The 22,273-nt window shown below is 39.0% G+C and overlaps 1 protein-coding gene across 15 annotated transcripts in view; it reads left to right on the forward strand.

The window, feature by feature from the left end:
- The first annotated feature begins 3,274 nt into the window (after window positions 1-3,274).
- Window positions 3,275-22,273, forward strand: part of HUWE1 (HECT, UBA and WWE domain containing E3 ubiquitin protein ligase 1) — a 141,912-nt gene continuing 122,913 nt past the window's right edge. For 8 of the 15 annotated variants that reach the window (XM_087829383.1, XM_087829391.1, XM_087829389.1 and 5 more), the window contains exons 1-2: window positions 5,632-5,766; window positions 9,168-9,304. The gene's annotated coding sequence lies outside the window, so the exon portion shown is untranslated. Of the gene's footprint in view, window positions 3,361-5,631; window positions 5,767-9,167; window positions 9,305-22,273 lie in introns of those variants that run through there. The other 7 variants (XM_087829395.1, XM_087829392.1, XM_087829386.1 and 4 more) reach the window with 2 other exon arrangements.

Genomic DNA, 22,273 nt, shown 5'->3' on the forward strand with positions numbered 1-22,273 from the left:
CTATATTTATCTTACAGAAATATTTTAGTTAGCCCTGGCTGGGTAGCTCAGTTGATTAGAACATTGTCCTGATACACCAAGGTTGTGGGTTCTATCCCCAGTCAGAGCACATACAAGAAGCAACCAATGAACTCAGAAATAACTGGAACAGCAAATGGGTGTTTCTATCTTTCCCTCTTCCCCCCTCTCTAAATTCAATAAATAAAAATTTTTAAAAAGAAATATTTTAGCAAATGCAGAAAAAGCATATACGAGGATTTTCACTGTAGCACTGTTGATAGTAAAAAATGCACTGTTATAGTAAGAGATTGAAAACAATATGTATTTATCAATAGGTAACTATATCAATAGTTAACTGTAGTACACTCATCCAATGGACTACTACTATTCAGTTCGTAAAATGAATGAGGTAGATGTATATATACTAACATGCAAAGATCTTCAAGCCATAGTAAGTGAATAAAGCAATTAACAAAACAATATATAAAATAGGATATCATTTATATATTTTTAAAAGTAAAAACACAAAATGAAGCTATGTGTTTCTATATGTGTATAGGAATGTATGAGGAAGAGAGAGAGAGAGAAAGAAACATCCATGTGAAAGAGAAACATCCAGTGGTTGCATGGGGATGACACTCAATCAACTGAGCCACACTGGCCAGGGCCTGTCTTGTGTTTTGTAATAATGCATTAATTCAGGTGTAATTAGGAAAAGATTTTTTAAATAAAAAAAGAACAAAAAGCTAATTACATGTTAAAGAATTCTTCATGTTCCCATTTAGAGCATGTTATAGACAAATATTTAATGATATGACAATATTCACTAGGTTATTAAATAATAACATGCTATGATAATACTTTTGTTTAGAACTATAAATACATATGTAATGCAGAGAATAAGACAGAAGGGACATAAAACCAAAATCTTAATAGTGGTCCTCTTGTCCGGCTGGGCGTGGCTCAGCGGTTGAGCATCGGCCTAGGATCCAGGCGATCAGGGTTTGATTCCCGCTCAGGGCACATCCCTGGGTTGCGGGCTCCATCCCCAGTCAGGGGCATGCAGGAGGCAGCCGACCAATACCTCTCTCATCATTGATGTTTCTATCTCTCTCACTCTCCTTTCCTCTCTCTGAAATCAATAAAGATATATTAAAAAAAAAAAATAGTGGTCCTCTCTACGTGGTGGTATTACAACTTTTTTCTTTTCACTTTTTCTTCATGCTTTCATATATTTTCTGAATATTATACAATGAGAAAAATAGAAACAACAGGTGTGTGTGTTGGAGTGTGTGTGTTTGTGGGAGGATGCTGGTTGGAATTAGGATTGTAAAAGAAGTGTAACTGGCAAGAGGACTAAAGGCTGCTGCAGGATGAAATTAAAACTAGGGTTGGGGGGTATGTGGGATTTAAGAATTAGGAGTTGGGGAACTAGACTTTAAGGGGCCAAGGAATTAACAGTAGAAACGTAGGGATTAAAATTAGTAGCAGAGACCATGGATTATTAGAATTAGTGCAGATGCTGTGAGAGATTTTAATTAGAATCAAAGGCCTTAATAGATTAAAAGGTTTTTTGAAAACTATAATAGCAATATTGGTGAGGGTATGGAAATATCCAAATAAATTGGAATTCTCATATATTTCTGGTGGGACAGTATATTGTTCTGGAGAGCCTGTGACCTTTAACCCTAGCTACTCCATTTCTCCTTGAGAAAAATCTTAGAAATATGCAGATATTTAGTTACATCAAAGTTCATGTCTATAATAAAAAAGACCTAAACGCGGAGTTCTTGGTTAAATACTTAGCATTACAATGGAATATTATTCACCCATTAAAAATAACATTGTAACCCAGGCCAGCGTGGCTCAGGGGTTGAGCACTAACCTATGATCCAGGAGATCTCCATTGGATTCCTGGTCAGGGCACATGCCCAGGTTGCCTGCTCGGTTTCCAGAAGGGGGCAGGCAGGAGGCAGCTGATCAATGACTCTCTCATCATTGATGTTTCCATCTCCCTTCCTTTCTCTGAAATCAATAGATGTATTTAAAAAAAAACACACAAAAAAAAAACACATTGTAAGAATATTTAATGACCTGATCTATCTCAAAGGGGCTTCCACAAAGCTGAAATTTTACACAAAATTTTATGTGTAAATATATGTTTGACCGGCAGTGGGTCCATTTGTCAGATTCTCAATTCGGGGCATGAGCCATTGCTCTGAATTAGAACTGGAGAGTAAAATTACAGTTTTATTTCCTCTATGACTCCAGAGTATTTTGGATAGTGCTTTTGTCTTTATACTTTAAAATACTGAGTTAATACACGCTTTTTGTTAACAACTGAAACCTTACGGAAATATCTGGAGTTGCGAGACAAAGCTCCTCTCTCCTCTCACCCTGCAAGCTTATTGTGCATCCCAGGTGAAACACAGTGAATAGTTAGGGGTATCTCCTAGGAGGTGCATTTTCTTCCTATGCATTCGCAAATACAGATGCTCTATAAGGTCTTTGTCAACCGCACTGCCACCCCAAATAATGCCAAGGAGAAAAAGAATGTTTATTGAGGGCTTACTTTGTGCTTAGAAGTAAGTGCTCCAAGGCTTTGCCCTTGTGAACTCAGTGTGGTCTGCGCCCAAGTTGTCTCCCGCCCTCAACCACGCTGTGTCCCCGCTTGCCCTCTTGCCCCCCATTCTTCACAAGGCAGCTGGAAAGATTGTTAATTTTTAAACGTAAATCAAATCCTGTTACCCTTCAGCGGCTTCCATCTTGCCTGGAATCAAATCCCTACTCCTTAGAGACCCTACCATCCTTTACGGTTGAGTTTGCTGGGCCGGGAGCAGCTCGGGCGCAGCCCCGGGTAAGAGACCAGGGTTTACAACAGAGGGAGCGCCCTCCCCAGGGGCGGGGGCGGGGCTTCTCGAGACGGGGGTGGAGCCTCGGATCCACTGTTAGCAGAGCCGGAGGGGGAGGCTTTCAGCGGAGGGCGAGCGAGGGGAGCGGGGCTGAAGCAGGGCCCCGGACCCGGCACGCTCCTGCGGGCCCCGCGGAGCTCTTGCCGACGAGGTGAGCGTCTTTCCCCCGGGTGAGGGGGAGGGCTTGGCTCCCGTAGCCCCGTCGGCTCCTCGCCGGGGTTGTTCCCACGGGACTCTGTGCGGAAGCTCAGAGGTGGCGGCCTTGGGGAGCCTGCGTGAGAGGCTGGTGAAGGGGCCGGACGGCCTGTCCCTGTACTCCCACCACCCCGCCTTCTTTCCCCTCCCCCAGGCCTCGGCCAGCGCCAGCGGAGAGCCAGCCGCATCTTCGGGGGCAGCGGGACAGTGGCCGGCAGCGCGGCGAGACAGCAGCCGACAGTGGGGATGCGAGGTACCGGCATTAGCCGTGGCCAAGTGGCCCTAGAGGGAGTACAGGCCGGGCCTTCGGCGTTTCTCTCACGGGTTGGAGGAAGGCGGCCTCAGGGGAGGGGGAAGGTGAGGGGCGGGCGGGCAGGCTTCGCGGGTAACTACTAGGCATTGTATATGTATGTTTTGAGATCTAAATGGTACTACAACACGCAAATACATATTCGTTTCGGCAAATTGCTTGTTAAAAACTTAATATGTCTTGTAGATCTTCCTATATCAGGGAATTTCAATTTGTCTCATGTATAAACAGCTGCATTGTATGATTGTACTACAGTTTATTTAACCATTTCCGGATTGATGTACATTAGCTTGTTTCCCTTTTTGGGGGAGGGGGCTATTACAAGCAATGCTATAATGAATGGATTTGTATATGTTTCATCCACATGTGTGAGTATTTCTGTAGGAGAAATTCTTAGAAGAGTAATCGCCGGGTCAAAGTGTATATGCATTTTGAATTTTGATAGATTTGTCCAAATTGCCATCCCAAAAGGCTATGTTAATTTACACTCTCCAATGTTGTGCGAGAGTGCCCATTTTTCCACAATTGTGCCAACACAAATTATTATCAATCTTTGTAATTTTGATCAATTTAAAGGGCAGAAAATGGTTTGTCATTGTTTTCATTTGCATTTCCCTGATTACTACTGAAGTTGAACATATTCTTTATTTGCCAGAAAAGTAAATAGGCAAATATCAGTAGTCTTCCTATCTATAAACAATAAGCATTTTGAAAATTTAATACTAGTAAAAGCCCCATTCGCAATAGAAAGAAAACAAGTAAAATTACTTAGAAGTAAACTACAAAACTTTATTGAGGAATATGATAAAAGAACGTTTGCATACACGGAGAAGGGATACATGCTTCTAGAAAAGAAGACTCAATTTTGTAGCGATGTCCATTTTCCCCATGTTGCTTTATACAATTGATGCAATTTCAATAAATATACCAAGTTTTTGGAACTTAATATGATTCTAAAGTTCATCTGGAAAAAACGATGGCTAAGAATAACCGAGAAAATATCTTAAAAGATAGGTAAAAATGGGGGTATTTATACTACCAGATATTAAAATGTACTCTAAAGGAATTATATTTAAATTACAATGGACAGAACAATGTATTAGAATAGAAAAGCCCACAATTAGAGCCAGATTGTATTCCCAGATTTATTGGAGAAACATTGTTGCCTAGACGTGGAAAAACTGCCATATTAAAAGCTACAAGCACGCACATCCCGCCCGGCCCCCCCCCCCCCCCAGGAAGCTTCAATTTTCCTTTGAGGGCAGACTCCTTTGTTTGGAGAAAACCACTTTATTGGGTCTGTTGGTTATACCAAGGTAAAGCCTCAGGAGTTAAAATTAGTGACTTTGTAGCTAGAACTAGCGATGTGACCCTTTAGTTAGATTAAGATGGATTCAGGTTAGCCTGCAGTGCGGCGAGGGAAGGAGTGTGGATATTAAAGGTCTTAAAATTTTTTCCCGCGATCTAATGGGCAAAAACGTTATGTCATTGTTTTCATTTGCATTTGCTGCTTATTGTGAGATTGAACGTCTTTTATGTGTTAGTCCAGGATAATATGTGATTCCTGGTGGCAGGTAACAATGGGAGACCCATTGCTCCTCTTCTAGAATGGAGTTTGTCTAATTGGTACAGCTCTGCCCGGAAGCGTGAGAATAAACAGGTTGACTTTTTAAATTTTCCTCTAGCACTAGGCTCTAGACACCTTAGATCGGGGGCGGAGGCAGTTTTCTGGACATGGCCGAGATTTGGCGCTGAGCTGTGTCATCGCGAGGTTTGGCAGCCAGCACCGCAGTGGGTCGGAAACCTCGTGGTAGGCGAGATCCCTGCAAGACGGGAGGTTCCTCCCTTCCCCCGAAAAACTCCCAGTCATTTTCATGAAGCCCCGCCTCTCTCCTTTTTAGGAGCGTGCACTCGGTCTCGCGAGAACCCGTCTCCTAAAGACGAGGCGCGGGCGGCATCCTGCGGTGATTTCAAAGGTCTCGTAGAGACTAAAACGTAATATCGCGGTAGTTGTCACGGCGCATGCGGGAGCCAGTGGCGGCAGATTGACTCCGCCCCTCGACGCTTCGTGAGGTTGTGCGTCATTTGCTTTTCGCTTCGCGTAGGTTGAGAGCGGAGCCGTAGCGACTTCGGCTTTGGTGGGAGGAGGGGGTCTGGGAAGGGCTGGGCTCTGGCTTTTCCCGTCCGGTAGAGGTTCTCGCGGGATCGCGCTGAGGCAGCCGCGGTTCAGCCACGGACTGCAGCAGCCTTGGAGGCGACGGCAGCGTCTTCGGCTCGTGCTGTTCTTAGCCCATGAGTTCTCGCGGGAGTGGCGTTACGTCCTCGTGGGATCCTTTGGCGGTGGCGGAGGTAGCTTGGAGGTGGGGGGGCAGTGACTAGGGTCGGTCCGCTTGCTGTTAAGATGGCGGCGGAAGCTGATGTCTGTCCGGCCAGGACCAGAAACTGAGGTGTTGGCTGTCCGCATTTGTGACGCCTCTCAGGTACCCGACGGTATGGAGGTGACGATTGGCGGAACGCCGAGTTGCCGAGAAACCGAACCTGAGGCAAAGACCATCCCGTCTCGAGTCGGTTGAGGCGACACCATTTCCCGGGCCTCAGCCGCGTGTGGGCCCGCCTTTGCCCCACTAGTCAGTCAACGCCTCCGTTGTCGCCGCCGCAGTGGGCGGATTGGGAAGGGTGGGGGCGAGAGTCCTGGAGTTCGTGGGGTGTGGGGTTGGGGGTTAGATTGGGCGGTCAGGAGACGAGGACTAACCTACGACGACTGGTTCCCTACCCCCCTACCTTTTTGCGGGCCCGCCTCCGTTCTCCGCCCCTGCGGCCGCCCAAATCAATCACCTAAGTTTTTCTTGAAGTAGACTCTACTTCCCGAACTCCCATGGTCTTTGATTAAGGGGTCAAGCTTTGGTACTTCTGACGTACTCCTCCCACTTCTCCCCTAATTCTGTGGTCCCATTCACTCTTCCTTATCTACGTGGATATTTAAGGCTGTATTTAAGAGGAGAAGGTACCGCTTTTCCATGTCATCTCTTGCCCAGTCCTAAGTAAGAGCTTTGCCCAAGTCCCCTATCCTGTCCGGTTTCCTCTCTTCCATTGGTCCTCTTGACTGTTGAATAGAACCTTTCCCTTTCCCTTCATTTACTCCACCTTTATGGATGGAGCCATAGCAGTCTTTCATTTCCTCAGGTCTTTGCACTTTATGACTCCAATCTAAGTACAGGGCACCAATTCCTCCAACTCTGCATGCTGTTCAACTTCTCAGGTGGAACAGTGAATGGGTTGATGATTGGATGGCTGCAATCTTCGTGACCTCTTCATTCTAGGGCCTGCTAGTCTTCCCTTCATAACAACCCCACGCCCCCAAAACAGCTAAAATACTGTAGAGGGTAATCCTCCTGTAAACCACATTTTTGTTCTACACCCCGCGAAACACCTCCATCCTCCATGAAAGCTCGGGAACCGCCCCTTTTCCCTGCCTTTCTCTGAGGTCTTGTGACCTGTTGGTCTGTGAAAATCTGTGTTTGCTTCTGACCACCTCTTACATGCTAGTCCTTTCTTAATCCTTCTATTCCCTGCCCCCCCCATACTCTTTTTCTGCAGGAGCTGAATTCCCTAGAGAGAAGATACTTTCCTGTCCGGATCGACTACATTTCCCCACCCCCATTTGCTAGAAAATGAAATAGCTTTGATAGATTATCTCCTGCCTCTCAGTCTTTGCCCTGTTCTACTTTTTTTTCTACCCCCACCATTCCATCATTACTATAGGCCTATTGTTTCCTTTCTAGAGTACATGTTCAGTATCGTTTTACCCCCAATATTGCTTAGGTTGAGGAGACACCAACATTCCCCAGTCAAAGGAAGGCAGCCTAGTATGGTGAAAATACTCTATGCTTTGGGTTCATGTTGAACTTTGTGACCATGGTCAAACTACTTTTCGTATTCTCAGTTTCTTCATCTGTATAATGGGGATAGTAGCACTTGTAGTTGTTAGAATTAGACATTTTGTAAAGTGCCTGGCTTGTGGTAGACACAGTAAATTGTGGCTACTTTTTCTTGGTGTAAGAATACCTTGTCAGATACATCTGTGATGTGGTAGTTTTATGATCTAGGAATAAGAGATTTTGTTCCTTTAATTTTTTCATATATTTCTAGGCCAATCCTATCAGTTCTGTATTTTTTCTTTTTCATAGGCCAAACTCTTTTAAAAATTTATCTTTATTGTTAAAAGTGTTACAGATGTCCCCTTTTCCCCCTATTGGGATCCCCTCCACCCTGCATCCACCCCACCCCCAGGCCTTCCCCATACCAACACCAAACTCTTATCTCGAATGGTTCCTGATGTTTGGATGTGATTCCCACCTGTGTTAACCTTGTAGTCAAGGAATTTTAGTGCAAAATCACTATCCTGGAATAACCACCAGCCATAATGTTCCTCTCGAAAACACCCCTCCGTGCCCCCCCCCATGTTCTGTCTTTTAGAAGGGGTGCCTCATCCCTTGCCTCTTCCCACCTACTCCTTCAAAGGCAGTCTGTCCTGTTATTTATCCTAGATGAGATTTGGTGCCATGCATTTCATAGTAATAAAGGGAACTTTTGCTAGCTCGTTTTCAAATGTTCATAGTACTTTTCCCCTACTTCCTTTGTTTGGTACCTCAGATCATTGTAGGGATCTGGTATTTGGTCTTACCTGGGCAGGATAATTCCTGGCTGTGAGAGTTTAGAAGGGTTGTTTGGGATACCAGTTTTCTTTTCCAAAGGGAATTACTGTCAATTCTTTAATACATTACATTACCTTCTGTTATTCTTTTGACATTTTACATTTTCCAACATTCTGACTTAACAATATGGAGGTAGTTTACTTACTGTTATATTTTGATTAGACCCATATTAAAATGAGTGCTTTTTTCTAGTTACCTTGGTGGATGATGAGGTTTGAAATAGGAATATGATTGTGAAAAGCTTACCTAGGATTAAAAATTTACCGTGAGTAACCATCCAGTAATTAACTATATGTGGACACTAGTTTTGAGCCTTAGGGTCTATTTAAAGTCCTTTGGAGGTAATAGAATTTTCCTCCTTTTTCATTGGAGGTCAGAGGATCACTTTCTGTTTTGAGATTTTGCCTAGGTGCTCTTTACAATGGGTCAGCAATGATTAGAAATTAACTGAACCTTAATTTGACTCTTGTCATTTAGAACTAGAATAAATCTGGGAATGACAATCTAGGTGTAGACTAAAAGGTTTAATATATTCTAGGTAGATCTCTGAGAGGAGAGAAAGGAGTGGAAATACCAGTTAAAAACTTTGTCTAAGGTTCAGTGGCAAAGTTCAACCTGAGTTTCTAGGGTGTTTATTGTTTGTCTCCCAGTGTGGCCAAAAAGCATGTATAAAGGTGAAAATTTTTTGTGTGTGCAATTTTTCTTTTACCAAAAATAATAAATTTAACACTGCCTTGTTACCAGTTTATCATGAGGATAAAAATTGTTTATAGAATAATCACTACCCCTATAATTTCATTTGGTTTGAGAACTGAGTTGAGTTTTCAGGGAGTGTTGTCAGATTAGAAGAATTGTTTTAGCTGTTGGTTCTGAATTCTTGTTACTGTTCAAAGCAGGTCCTGAAAAATGCAAATTGATATGTGAGGGCAATTGCTTAAGAAATAATAACTGTGATTATGTTTGAACATTGATATAATAATGGTTAACTCCCCTGCACCCTAATAAATGTTTGTATACCCCCACATTTTTTTGTAGGTACTTCAGTAGTCTGACCTGAGTGTGTTAGCACTCCAGAGGAACCAGCAGACCGACTTGGTCAGGAAGGTTCAGAAAGCTGTTGGAGCAGTGTTGGTATTTCCCACCAGGATGAGTATGATTGGCTGTGATTTTAGGTTAGTTTTTTAAAATCTTTGTGGGTAGTATTTGTATTTTACTTCCTGGAATGGAAATGTTGGAGGTGTGTACATTTTCCATTCTGAATTGAGTTACTCTGGTTTCTAACATTGATCTTAAGTGGCACTAGTTGGTTCTTGCGTTTAAGTGGAGCTTATTACTGAATTAAACTGTTTGAATTCTGTCTGTACATGATTTTTTAATTCACCTTAAGTATCACTCAAAAAATAAAATTGCAAGATTTGTCTAACCAGCTCTGTTTTAAAGAGCTATGGAAATTTTCAAACATAAAAAATTGGATGGTATAATGATCCTCCTGTGTACCTATTACCAGCTTTTAACAGTTACCTACTTGTAGCCATTCTATTTCGTCTATATTTCTACCCAGTGCCCCCCCCAACTATTTTGAAATAAACCCCTGCTGTCATATTTTTATTTGCAGATATTTGTATCTCTAAAAGATAAGGGCTCTATAGGCATAACCTAAAACCATATCACAACTCAGAAAAATTAATGCTTTTTTAAAAATACCAAATATGAAGCTAGTGTTCCAATTTGATAGTTTGAATTAGGATCCAAAGAAAGTCCGTTTATCACAAAGGATTGATATAGCTCTTAAATCTATTTTAATCCACAGGTTCCCTCCCTTTTGTTTTTTTCTTCTGATTTATTTGTTGAAAAACTTGTCCTATAGTTTTTCCCACATTTGGTGATTATATACCAGTAGTGGTATCTAACCCATTCTTGCTAAGTTAAAGACCCTGGAGGACCCCATTATAATGGAACAATGACAGTAATCTCCTGTATCCCAGTTGGGGTTGATACTGCTGGCCTAGGCACTATCCCAAAATAACTAGTCATGGATTCTTTTTTCTGTGGCAGAGTCTGATTTAATTGATACCTGACTTCAGTTCCATGTCTTGGCGCTGCTTACTGCTCCACATGAAAAGTAGGCCTCCTTGTGGAAGAAGCTAATGTTTCCTAGATAATGACCTGATTGTGCCTTTGGGGTTTTTCATCATGGTTTCAATTTCCTTAGGTGGTTTAGTTATTTTTATACTATGTCATAATGCTGCTTTTTATTCTTTTGATGTTGGTATCTCAGCTACTCTGACCCATAACTTCTAAGCTACTAAGACTTAGTGATGAGTTCCTCTGGCTGGAATATACTTTTTGAACTGGCAGTACTAAACAACTTTTGAGAGCTTCCACATACATTCTGATTTTCAGTAATTTTACGCAACTGTAGTTTTCCTGTTATTTTTCATTTTATTTCTTCCGGAAATGATGTGTCCCCGCCCCCCCCCCCCCCCAGCATAAAATCCTTTAAACTATTCATTTCTTTCCTTGTGTAGCATTGGCCATCCTGGGATCTACTGTCTGTCTTTTCTACCATCAAAACCTGAGAATGAAAGTTGGACACAGACTCCAGCCAGCCTTTGACTTAAGCACAGATGGGGGCAGAGCAAGGCCATTTGTGCCTACCTGTAAAATGAGAGTGATTCCAAATTGAAGGGGTAGAGAGGGTGTAGAGATCATGAAAGTTTTTGAGGTATTAGATGAAATATGATTGTGAATCCAATGCTATGGATCATGACTTCAGACTTTTCAGTTCTTTATTTGTTAATGGAGAAATCAGATTGCTAATTGAAAAATAGACTAAGTATTAAAGAAGTGATTTCTTGGGAAATGCAGTGAAGTCCATTCATTTAACAAAAAAATTTCAGGCACATTAGATATGCTGATTAGATATTTACCCCTGTCCTATTTTCTGTAGTTAGAAAGTTTGAATAAGCTCACTTAAACCTTCTAATTTTGAGTTTGTAAAACTAGGATAACTGTAGATTTTGGGGACAGAGCTTTGCACATAGACATTTTATTATTTGAATTGTTTCCAGAGTTCTTAACAGTTAAAAGTTTACAATGGAAATGCTGTTGGCTTTTTTTCTTCTTTTGTTGTGTGTTTTAAACCATGGTTTCAAAGTATTATTGAAATACCAAACTTGGTTGCTCTGGAAATATATGCTTTTTACAGTCCATATTACCTCTCCTGCAGTTAGATTAAGTTGTTAAAATCTAATGTGTAGTTGTAACCATATTAGGCTGCTTTACAGTGGTCTCACCATCTATAAGGTTGATAGTCATAAACACTTGGGTTCTGGGTGTTTTGCTGTATTGTTCTCTGGCTCATTTTCTCAATGACTGGTTACCAGATGTTTATATGTTAATGTCAGGGATAATTCAACTCCAGAGATTCTTTGGAAGCCCTCTCATTTGATGTGTCATAGGGGTTGAGTTGCTAAAACTTGATGTACTTGTTGATCAGCTTGGTCTTCTGATTATAGCAATACTTTCAGATGGTGAAGGAGTGGCTCTCTATGAGTAAAACAACTATGGGTTTTGTTTGGGCTTTTAACCTGAGCATTTTCAACTGTTAGTCCCCTTAAAAAGTTTTTAACCATTTGGCTTTAAAAATTACAGTGGTGACATGAATTGTTCCCAGAATGTGATTTTACAGAAAGTTGGAATTTATTTTAGCTTCTTATGAATGTATCATTAAGTGGAGATTGATATTGTAGATAGATACAGTCTTGATTCTTGGTTGGACTAGATGAATATGGAAATTCTTTTTCAACCTTGAGATTCTGATAGTGTAGTCTTAGATATTGAGAAAGAAAGCGATTTTTCTTTTCAATAATCTTTAAGTAGTAACTAAAAAGGACTAGGAGTAGGGTGATGCAAATTTTTTCTGGAATGATTTTTTAGTATAATCATTTAGATTTTAAAGATTGATAAAGTGTGAACATGCTGCCATGAACTTATGTACCATCTTTAGCATAACCCAGGCTTTAAGTCCTTATAACGAGATACCAGAGATAATTGCTCTGGAAGTACTTCGGCGTATTGTATTTGGTGGCTCTTTATGTTTTGGAACACTTTTGGAAGATTGCTTTAATGATTTCATTATTTGCTGCGATTATTGTCTTTATAATGAGGCATATTTCTCCTGGTCTTTGCTTTTTTGTTTCTTACTTCCACTACTAATTCTTTATTATTACATTTTGTTAATTGAGTTTTTATAGATGGTAGTACCTTTCAGCATAGCAACTAAGAACACTGGAGCCAGACTCCCTGAGTTCAAGTTCTAATTTCATTTCTTACCAGCTGTGTCATCTTGTGCAAATTATTTAACCTCTGTGCACAGTTCTTAATCTGTAAAATTACCTACCTCATAGGGTTTTGGAGAAGTTTAGCTGAGTTAATGCATATAAAATGCTTAGAACAGTGGTTCTGAAACTTTATGGAACATCAGAATCACTTAAGAGGGCTTGCTAAAACACATTGCTGGGCTCTACCCCCAGATTTCTGATTCTGTAAGTTGGGAGGTTGGGTGCTGAGAATTTGCATTTCCAACAATTCCCTAGGAGATGCAGTTGTTGATCAGGGGAACCACTGGAATAGAACAATGTGAGGCACAGTGTGGTTTTTTTCCTGGACTACCTTCTTAGTCCCTGAGTAAAACTACTTCACTCTTCAGTACTGTTTAGTACTGCCTTCTCTAGAAGCAGTTTTGAAATATTTTGTTGAAGTGGCTTTCAAAATATGGCCCCATATCAGTATCAGCAGTATCACCTGGGAATTTGTCAGAAATTCACATTCTCGGGTTCTACCCGTCTGTATTTTAAAAGTGTGTCTTGGCTTAACTGGGGTGTCTTAGACTCTTTCAACAGCTCTATTGAGGTATAATTCATGTACCATGTAATTTACCCATTTAAAGTAACCCGTTGGTTTTTAGTATGTTCACAGTTGTATAACCATTACATTTCAATTTTAGAACATTTTCATCACCCCTCAGGGAAACTGAGTACCCGTTAGTAGTCACTTCCCTTCTCTTTTCCAACTACTCCAGTACTTGGCAATCACTAATCTACTCTATGTCTCTATAGATTTGTCTGTTCTGGGCATTTCATACAAGTGGAATCATGCCATATGTAAGCAGCTTTCATGTGATTAAAATGTTTTTTATTGCAAAAAAAATAGAATACAGATACAGAAAACCACCCAAGCCTGGCCAGGTGTGGCTCAGCGGTTGAGCATCAACCTAAGATCCAGGAGATTGCAGTTTGATTCCCAGTCAGGGCACATGCCCGGGTTGCGGGCTCTATCCCCAGTTGGGGGTGTACAGGAGGCAGCTGATTAATGACGACTCTCTCATCATTGATGTTTCTGTTTCTCTCCCTCTCCCTCCCTCTCTCTGAAATCAATAAAGATACATTAAAGAAAACCACCCAAAAACAAATTTATAGTTTAATGAATTATTTTAAGGCAAACACTTTTGTAACGGCTACCCAGATCAAGAATTAAAACTCTGCCTGTCACCCTAGAAGTCCTTCCATGTGCCCATCCCAATCACAACATCCTCCCTCGGAAACTATCTGCTGTTCTGATTTTATAGTAATCACTTCTTTGCATTTTGTTACGGTTTTATTATCCAGGTGTGTGTCCCTGGATAGTATAATTTGTCCGTTTTTGAAAAACTTGATTTGTCTTTTAAATATCTATAGCTTCTGTTTTTTGCTTTTCTTTTCCCTATACTATATCTGTTGAACTCAGGCCATTGACCTGTAGTTTCCCACAGACTGAATTTTTCTGGTTGCATACTTGGTACAGTTCAACATGTTCCTCTGTCCTCTGTATTTTCTCCAGATTAACAGCTGGATCCAGAGACTTAATAACTTCAAGTTCATTCCATTTGGCAAGAATTTTGGCAGTGCTGTTTTCATTCACAATATTCATCAGGTTGTAATGATGTCTTGGATTTTTTTTTATATTAACAGCCATTGTTGTCCAAAGCTTAGATCTGTTAATTCATTGAAAGTGTCAAAATGGTGATATTCTAACTCCATCATTTTTTTTTTTTCATATATTAGCTGTAATAATTTTATAAGGTTATAGTCAGTGATATAACTTATATAAGAAGGGCAGGAAAAATGCTCGATTTAAAATTTCTTCTGGCCATTTACTTGTTCTGTCACTTTGGGCAAGTAACCTAACGTATCAGTTGCCTCTGTGTGGAAAATACCATAGTTGTGGGGTTATGGGGATTAAATGAGAAAATGTAAGGTGCTAGTACACTGTAGGTAGTCAGTAGATGGTAATTTCTTAAACATACAATTTTGCTTAACGCCTCCAACAGCTCAGAGATGGTCAGCCATGGTGGTGAAGTGATGGCCAATTAGCAAAGCGTGCCTGGACCCTTCAAGTCTGTGTTGGGGTCATCAGTAGTGGGAAGGAATGGGGTTTGTTCTTTGGTCATTTGGGGGCTAAGACTCTGGCCAATGATAACTAAATGTTCCACCAGAGTAGTTTTTCACTTTGACAAGCCTTGGGAGTCACATTCATACCCTGTGAAGTGTCTTATCCAGTTCTGTGGTGATATGCAATACATTGGTTGCCCTGATCTCCTTCCGTCTACACAGCCCCCTATTGTTCAAGTTTGTTCTGTTCAAGGTTCTGCTGTAACCTTAGTAACCCATAATGAATCTTCCTAATAGTCATCAGTATCACCACTATTAACATACTTGATTGGCACCATATATAGCAGGTTAGAAAAGAGGTAATTATTACTTCTGATATATGTTATCTAAAAAGTACAGCACTGGGTACATAGTAAATGCTTAATAAATTGGAAAATATTTTTAAATTAATATTCTATCTTTTTCTCTCACATCTTACCTCTCTTCATTCAACTAAACAAATATTTACTGAGTATTTCTAAGTACTATGAGCTGGGAACAAAATGAATGAGAGTTGGTCTCTGCCTTTGAGAAACTCACAGTACAATTAAGGACTAAGTGAGATCATGTTTAAAGTTCCTTAGCCTTTTCCTTTGTGTTACCATTTCTTCCCCTGCATTGTCCATGCATAATGTAACCTATTGTTTCTCAAAGTTCTTCTTAGCTCTGTGTCCCTCCCCGCCCTTTGAGGCTGCTGATATGTGAGAAAGCCTGCAATTGTCTTCTGTGAATACAGACTAATATATTAAGAAAACTCTCTGGGCCAAGATTAGATTTCAAAGTGTTACATGTGACACTACAATATTATTTTATGGTGTTTAGATGGACCTACACCTTGTGTCCAGCTTCTGTCCTGTTGCTTTTAACTGCTTTCTCCCTTCACCTCTACCATCCCCCTAGATGTTTTTCCCCATAAAAATAAAGGCTCCTAAACCCAGTTAGTAATCTATCAAGTATGTAAAGAGACAGCTGTACTTCAGATAAACTAGGATTTGAGTGGGCCTATGATTTATCGCTGAATTTTCATTCTCATCTATAAAATGGTAATCAAAAAGCCTACTTCATCAGCTGTTGTGAACATTAAAGTGAAATGATGTATTTTAAAATGTTTAATTATGGAGTGCCCTACAACGATAAAGCCATTATAATTTATGTAAAATAAATACTTAATAGCTATGTTACTTGGGGAAAATTACTTCATCATTAAGCCCGTTTCCTCATCCTTTAAATGGGGGTGATGATAACTCATTCTCTCAACAAGTATTTGAGGACATAGTACTGCTAGATAATGGGAATAAAAAGATAAGCAACTGGAGAATGGAGGGCAGCATGGTCTATGGGAGGGAGACTTGTAAATCACAATCAAAGGGATCTGTGCAGTAACTTGAGGAGTGAACAAAATGGACTATAGCAGTTTACTGGAGGGCGTCAGAGAATGACACATAGTAATTTTGTTAGGCTTAAACAAGATACATGAAAAGTACATCATGGACTCAAAAGTGCTATACAAATGAAAGTTAAATGTATCCCAAATGAATCAATAGCCTCAATCATTGTTTCATTTCCTCACAATACTTGTACTTTAGATGTGTTTATTTCTTTTAGCTTGATTTTATAAACTCCTGAAAGGTGTTACCTACACCTGTAGTAGAGTACCCTGAAACTAATACTTTTTAATCTAAAAGGATTATTTTCAGCCATTTTGTCATTTTCAGTTTTTATTGCTGAATTAATTTAGGAAAAACTAGAAAGTGTGTTTTTATTTTGAGAAAAGATTCCTACTCTACAGCATATTCAGTCACCATTAACATTTTGGTTGGTGTGCTCTCATCTTTTTTAAAAATATGTTTTTATTGTAGAGAGAGGAAGGGGGGGGAGAGAGAGAAATATCGATGTGAAAGAGAAACATCAATTGGTTGCCTCCTGTACGCACCCTGACCCAAGATGGAACCTGCAACCTGGGCATGTGCCCTAGCCAGGAATTGAACCAGCATCTTTTCAGTGCACGGGATGACGCTTAGCCAACTGAGCCACACTGGCCAGGGTGGTGTGTTCTCATCTTAATGATGAGAGTAACATTTAGAATATTTGGGACATGCTTTTCCCAGAATAGGAACTAAAAAATGTCTAATAACAAGAAAAGATACTCAAAGTAAACATTGTAAATGCAAATTAAGATGAGATCTCTTTTAACCATTAGATTGGCAAAAAAAAAAAAAGAAAAAAAATGGAAATAGCAAGTCCTAGCAGAAATATAGGGAAGAGTCTGGTTTTAAATAATGCTCACAAGTGGTATAAATTAATACTGCTATTTTGGAGATAATTTTGGCAAGTTGCAAGATAGTATAGATTATATGATGCTATTTATATGTATTTTTAAAACTGGAGTAAACTGATACATTTATTTGGGAGGAGTGGTCAAGAGGAACTTAAGCTTGTTCTATAATGTTTGCATTTCTATTTCTGAGAAATATAAAATACATTATAGAGTAGAGAATAATATAATAAAAACTTTCATACTCCCTCCCCAAATTGATAATTTTTAACATATATTTTTGCCTAAAGCCTTTTACTGGGGAGGTACTATAGGCAAAAGGGAAATACTTTTTTCAGAATACTTTAACACAGTGTTCCCTTCAGTGATAATTACCATGAATTGCTTGGATTTTTATACTGTGAAAATGGTATAAAATACTCATGTAAGTAGAAATTCAAAAACTATGTGCTGTCTACACAACGATCTGTTATCTCTTGTGTAATAGTAAATTTGCATACTATTTTAGAGTTGTAAAATTATTTAATAAGTAGTTTGGGAATGAGACTTTAGTCATTTGTTCATTTTATTCTAACTTGTTTGAAAACACTTTCTTGATTTTATCTTTACTATTCTTCATGATTATAGAAGTATACATTGCTTATTGTTGAAAAATACAGATGAGCACAGAAATCTGAAATTCTACCATTCAGAGATATGTTGGTGTACAGTATGTTCTTCCAAGGTTTTTCTTTATGCTTGTGCAGCATAAACGTTTTTAAATAATTTTTAAAAATATATCTTTATTGATTTCAGAGAGAGGGAGAAGGAGAGAGAGAGTTGAAACATCAGTGATAGAGTCATTGATCGGGTGCCTCCTGCACGCCCCCTGCTGGGGATCGAGCCTGCAACCCAGGCATGTGCCCTGACCGGGAATCGAACCTCATTTCCTGGATCCTAGGTTAATGCTCAACCGCTGAGCCACGCCTGGCCGGGCGCATAAACATTTTCTTTAAAAATAATTTTTTAAAATGTAATTCATTACCTTCCAACATTTTGTTTTGAAAATTTTAGAACATAAAAATGCTGAAAGGAAGAGCACAGGAGCATTTGTATATATCATCAGCTGTATCCAACAATTGTTAAGAATTTGCCATATTTGATTTATATATATTTAACTTTTCTGAAGCATATGAAGTAAAATGATACCTCATCTTTAAATCCTCCAGCATATATGTTTTGAGAATAAGGACCTATAAAACCACAATACTGTTATCACACCTGGGGAATTTATTCTTAATATTATATAGTATCCAGTCCATATTCAGACTTCCTTAGTTTTCTCCAAGTTGTCGTTTTTTTGTGTTTTTTTTTTTTAGCTGTTTCTCCAAACAAATATAGAAGTGGTATTTTTAAATTTGCTGTTCTGGGTTAATATATTGACTCCTGTTCTCTGTCATAATGTATACTTCTATAATGTTTTTAATGACTGCATTGTATTCTATTGTGTGCATGATTTATAATTTATTAACTAATTCCTTGTGTTCAAACCTTTAAGTCTTTCTAGCACATAGTAGACGTTTTGTAAATAAGTGTTGAATGAAGGAAAGAAACAGAGGAACATTCTAATAGAGAAATCTTTGTAACATCCATGTTTATTTCCTTAATAAATTTGTAGACCCCAAGTGCAAAAACAAGGCTTTTGATACTTACCATTCTTTAGAAAGACTATCCTGCATTATTCACTCTGCTGTGTTTAGAATATAGTCCATGTTGATTTATAGTATACAGCACCTCAGGGTAAGCCCTGATTGATACTTTAGTATTAGTAAAGAGCATAAGCCTGGATAGACAGACCCATTTTCATTGCTGTAGATGGCCCCCTCCTTATACCTATATCTGCTGCCATATTTTTTGCAGGGGCTACTTTGACTCCTCCAGCCTAGAGTGAATACCTGCAGTCTGTCGACCTAATCTGGGGCTCCAATTTTCTGCTTTAATTTCCTTATCTGTCTTGAAGACGCATTTTACATAGAGCATTATATATTTGCTTTTTAAAAAGTAAAGGCAGACTGCATGGGTGAATTCAGATCTCTACCTCTAGCAAAACAAAATGATAATTTTCTCCATGTCCAACAGAAGAGTGGGATAAGACCTTATATTTGATATTATCCATTTCAGACTCCTTATTTTATAGGCCTAGATTTGGGGAAAATGACTTGTCCAAGGTAACAGGGCTGGTTAGTGGTGACATCGGGCATTGAACCCAAATTACTTAGTTAACTTTCTACTGTGCTATATCTTTTCTTTAAACTTACCTCTATTTCTAAATGTGCCAACAGGTGTCGTCTATGGAAGTACAGTATAAGTGACTCCCTTCTAATAAAGTTCCCCCCTCAAAATGGGGAAAATTTAAGGGAGTAGAAAAGTAAATGATCAGTTCGAGCCCAAAGAAAGCTCAGTTTCTTTGCCATTTTGACTATGATTATTACTTTTCAATATGCGGTCAATTTGGCACTTTTTTATGGTACTAAATTTCCGTCTTGTAAAACTTTCAAATTAAGATGTTAGAACAAATAGCTTGACTCCATTCTTTTTATTGTTTGCATTGCATCCCAAAGCATGGACTTACTATAATTTAATCATTTCTTTTTGTTAGGCCTTAGAAGTAGAATTCATTCTGGGTCATTTAAATTTTAGATAGGTACTGCCAAAATGTCCTCCAGAAAGGCAATATATAGTATTGAATTTTCATTCCCACTAGCAGCGTCCGTGAGTGCCCTTTTCTCCACCTGTATCTGCCAGAACAAGACATCATTAATCTTTTTAATTTTGACCAGTCTGATGAGTGACAAATAGCACATCCTTGGTTTGATTAGCATTTTTGTAATGACTAGACTAGTGAGGATGAGCAAATATTGATATCTTCTGCAAATTGTAAGTTCATGCCCCTTTACTTGGTTTTCAGTCAGATTATTAGTCTTACTGAGTTTTGAGAGGTCTTCGTATATTAGAAGTACTAACCCTTTCTTTATTCTATTGCAAGTGTTTTCTGCTTATGGTTTGGAATTTTTATGTAGTCAAATCTGTCCCCCTTTTTTCTTTCCTTTGTGGTTTCTAGATTGTGTATCTTGCTTGGAAGACCTTTGCCAAGATTACAAGAATGTTTTCCTATATTCTAATACTTTTATAGTTTAGTTTTTATGTTTGAGTCATGGTGTGAAGTAGGTATGTGCTTTTTGTTGTCATTAATCCTCACCCAAGGATCTTTTTTCCATTGATTTTTAGAGAGAGTGGAAAGAAGGGAGGGAGGGGGGAGAGAGAAAAACATGGATGTGGTTGCCTTCCTCAGGTACCCCAACTGGGGCTGAAGATGGAACCTGCAACCCAAGTATGTGCCCTTTACCCGGAATTGAACCCTTGACCCTTCAGCGTGCGGGTCGACACTCTAACCAAGGGCACATACCTGTGTTGCAGGCTTATTTTCATCCAAATGGTTACCCAAAAGTTCCTATTTTTCATCTTGGGAAAACTTATTTGATCTTTCAGAATGTACTAAGCTTAAAAGTGAATTATTTGGAAAAGTGTAGTTTGTAGAGGGAGGACAAAGGGGGGGAAATAGGGGACACCTGTAATACTGTCAACAATAAAAAAAAAAAAGTTGGAATTTATGTCAAGTAGAAAACTGGCTTGGTTGCTTTTTGCTCTTCAATTTTGAGAATAATTCAGATTGGTTGTGTTTAATACTTAACATTTATCTTGAACCAAAGGCAAAGTGTTATAGAAAGTGTTTCAAGGGATCTTAGTAATTAATTCCCATTTTACGTATATTTGAGGCCCAGATTGTCCTAAGGTCACAAAGTCAGTTGGTGGCAGGGAACTAGACTACCTTTGCATACTGTTCTTTCATTTTCAGCTAACACCTTTCATGTTAAAAGATACAAATATTTTAAAGCAGCCAATTGTTTGCATTGTTTGGTTTATTTAAAGAACACTCGAAATGATTATGTGCTGGGCTGTGTGTGGTACTGTTAAATTTACTCAAACAGAGCCAGTTATGTCTGTATATTGGGACATGATCTTTTTTCTAAACACTGTATTTTAAAGTTTTGTTTTTTTTTTAATCAGTGAACAATTTGATCCTTGTAACAAACCTGTGAGGTTGGAATTATTTTCATCATACTGAAAGGAGCTTACTATCATGTCGATAATTGCTATAAATAATTTGTTCTCTTAAACCGTATAAAAGAATTTGTCTCCGTTCCTCTCATATTCATTTGATTTGGCTTAAAGTAATTCAGATACACTTAAAATCTCTGATTGTTAAGTGGCATGGCCCAACCAAACATTATTTAGTAGACTATTTATAACTAACTTGAGAATGAGACCCAGAGCATCATCCTAGTTTAATTTTTTGTTTCATGAAACAAAAAAATTGTTAGTATTTCAGGCTAACAAGTCTGGAGATTAATATGTACTTTATGTTCTCCTTCATATGCAGATAACATGTAGAAGGATTGAAAAGACCGGCTCTTTTTTGTTTTTGGGGGGGGGGGGGTGAGGAGGGGAGATCAGGCATAAGATTGCTGCCCTTAGATTAATCTGGAGCTAAAAGAAATGTAACAAATAATGATATGGTTTACCCTTTGCCAGGCACAATCCTGTGGACAAACTGTGTTGTTTATTTTACAGAGGTTTCCTGACTCAGAGTGGTATGGTAACTTGTTTAAGATCATACAGCTAGTAAATAGAGTTTAAGCCCAGTTCTGTCTGACTCCCAGGCCTCTCCATTATGCTGTTGTCCTCTACTTCATTTTGACTTTGTTCCAGTAGTTTTTCATCACTCTCTGTCTTAAAATACAAAAATAATGATCAGTGTGTATGATAACAAATAAATACATTATTGAGGCCTCTCTTTCTTCCCCCATATAGATAAATCTTCTGTCGGAATATTTAAGACATTAAAGCCTAGCTTTTACTTAGCAATATACTTAATCTAGCTTTTCTATGGAAGGTTTGTGCCTTTTTCTACCTTTCAGGATACAGGACTAGAGGATTTTTTTAAATCCAGGAATACAGAATTCCCCCTTACACAGAGGGTATTTAATCATTAGAGATGCTGCGTATTTCTTTGAAAACTCAGGGATATGACAGAACTGGAGCTGAAGAATGCAAAAGGGTTAGAATTCTTTTTCTTTGGTTTCCTATCATGTTGCTTTAGGGGAAATACCATGTACCCGTGTTTCATAAATGAAAGTGAAAACATTGTACCACTAAGCAGACAGTGTCTTGGAGATATTTTTGTGGGGTGATGGTTCCTAATGTTTTTCAAGTCATGGATCTCTTTAAAGAAGCCAGTGAAAGCTATCAGTTAACTTCCCAGAAAAAAAACCAACACATGCAAAGATTTTTCAGAG

This window comes from Miniopterus natalensis, chromosome X (assembly GCF_054644295.1).
Source record: "Miniopterus natalensis isolate mMinNat1 chromosome X, mMinNat1.hap1, whole genome shotgun sequence".
Taxonomy (NCBI): Eukaryota; Metazoa; Chordata; class Mammalia; order Chiroptera; family Miniopteridae; genus Miniopterus; species Miniopterus natalensis.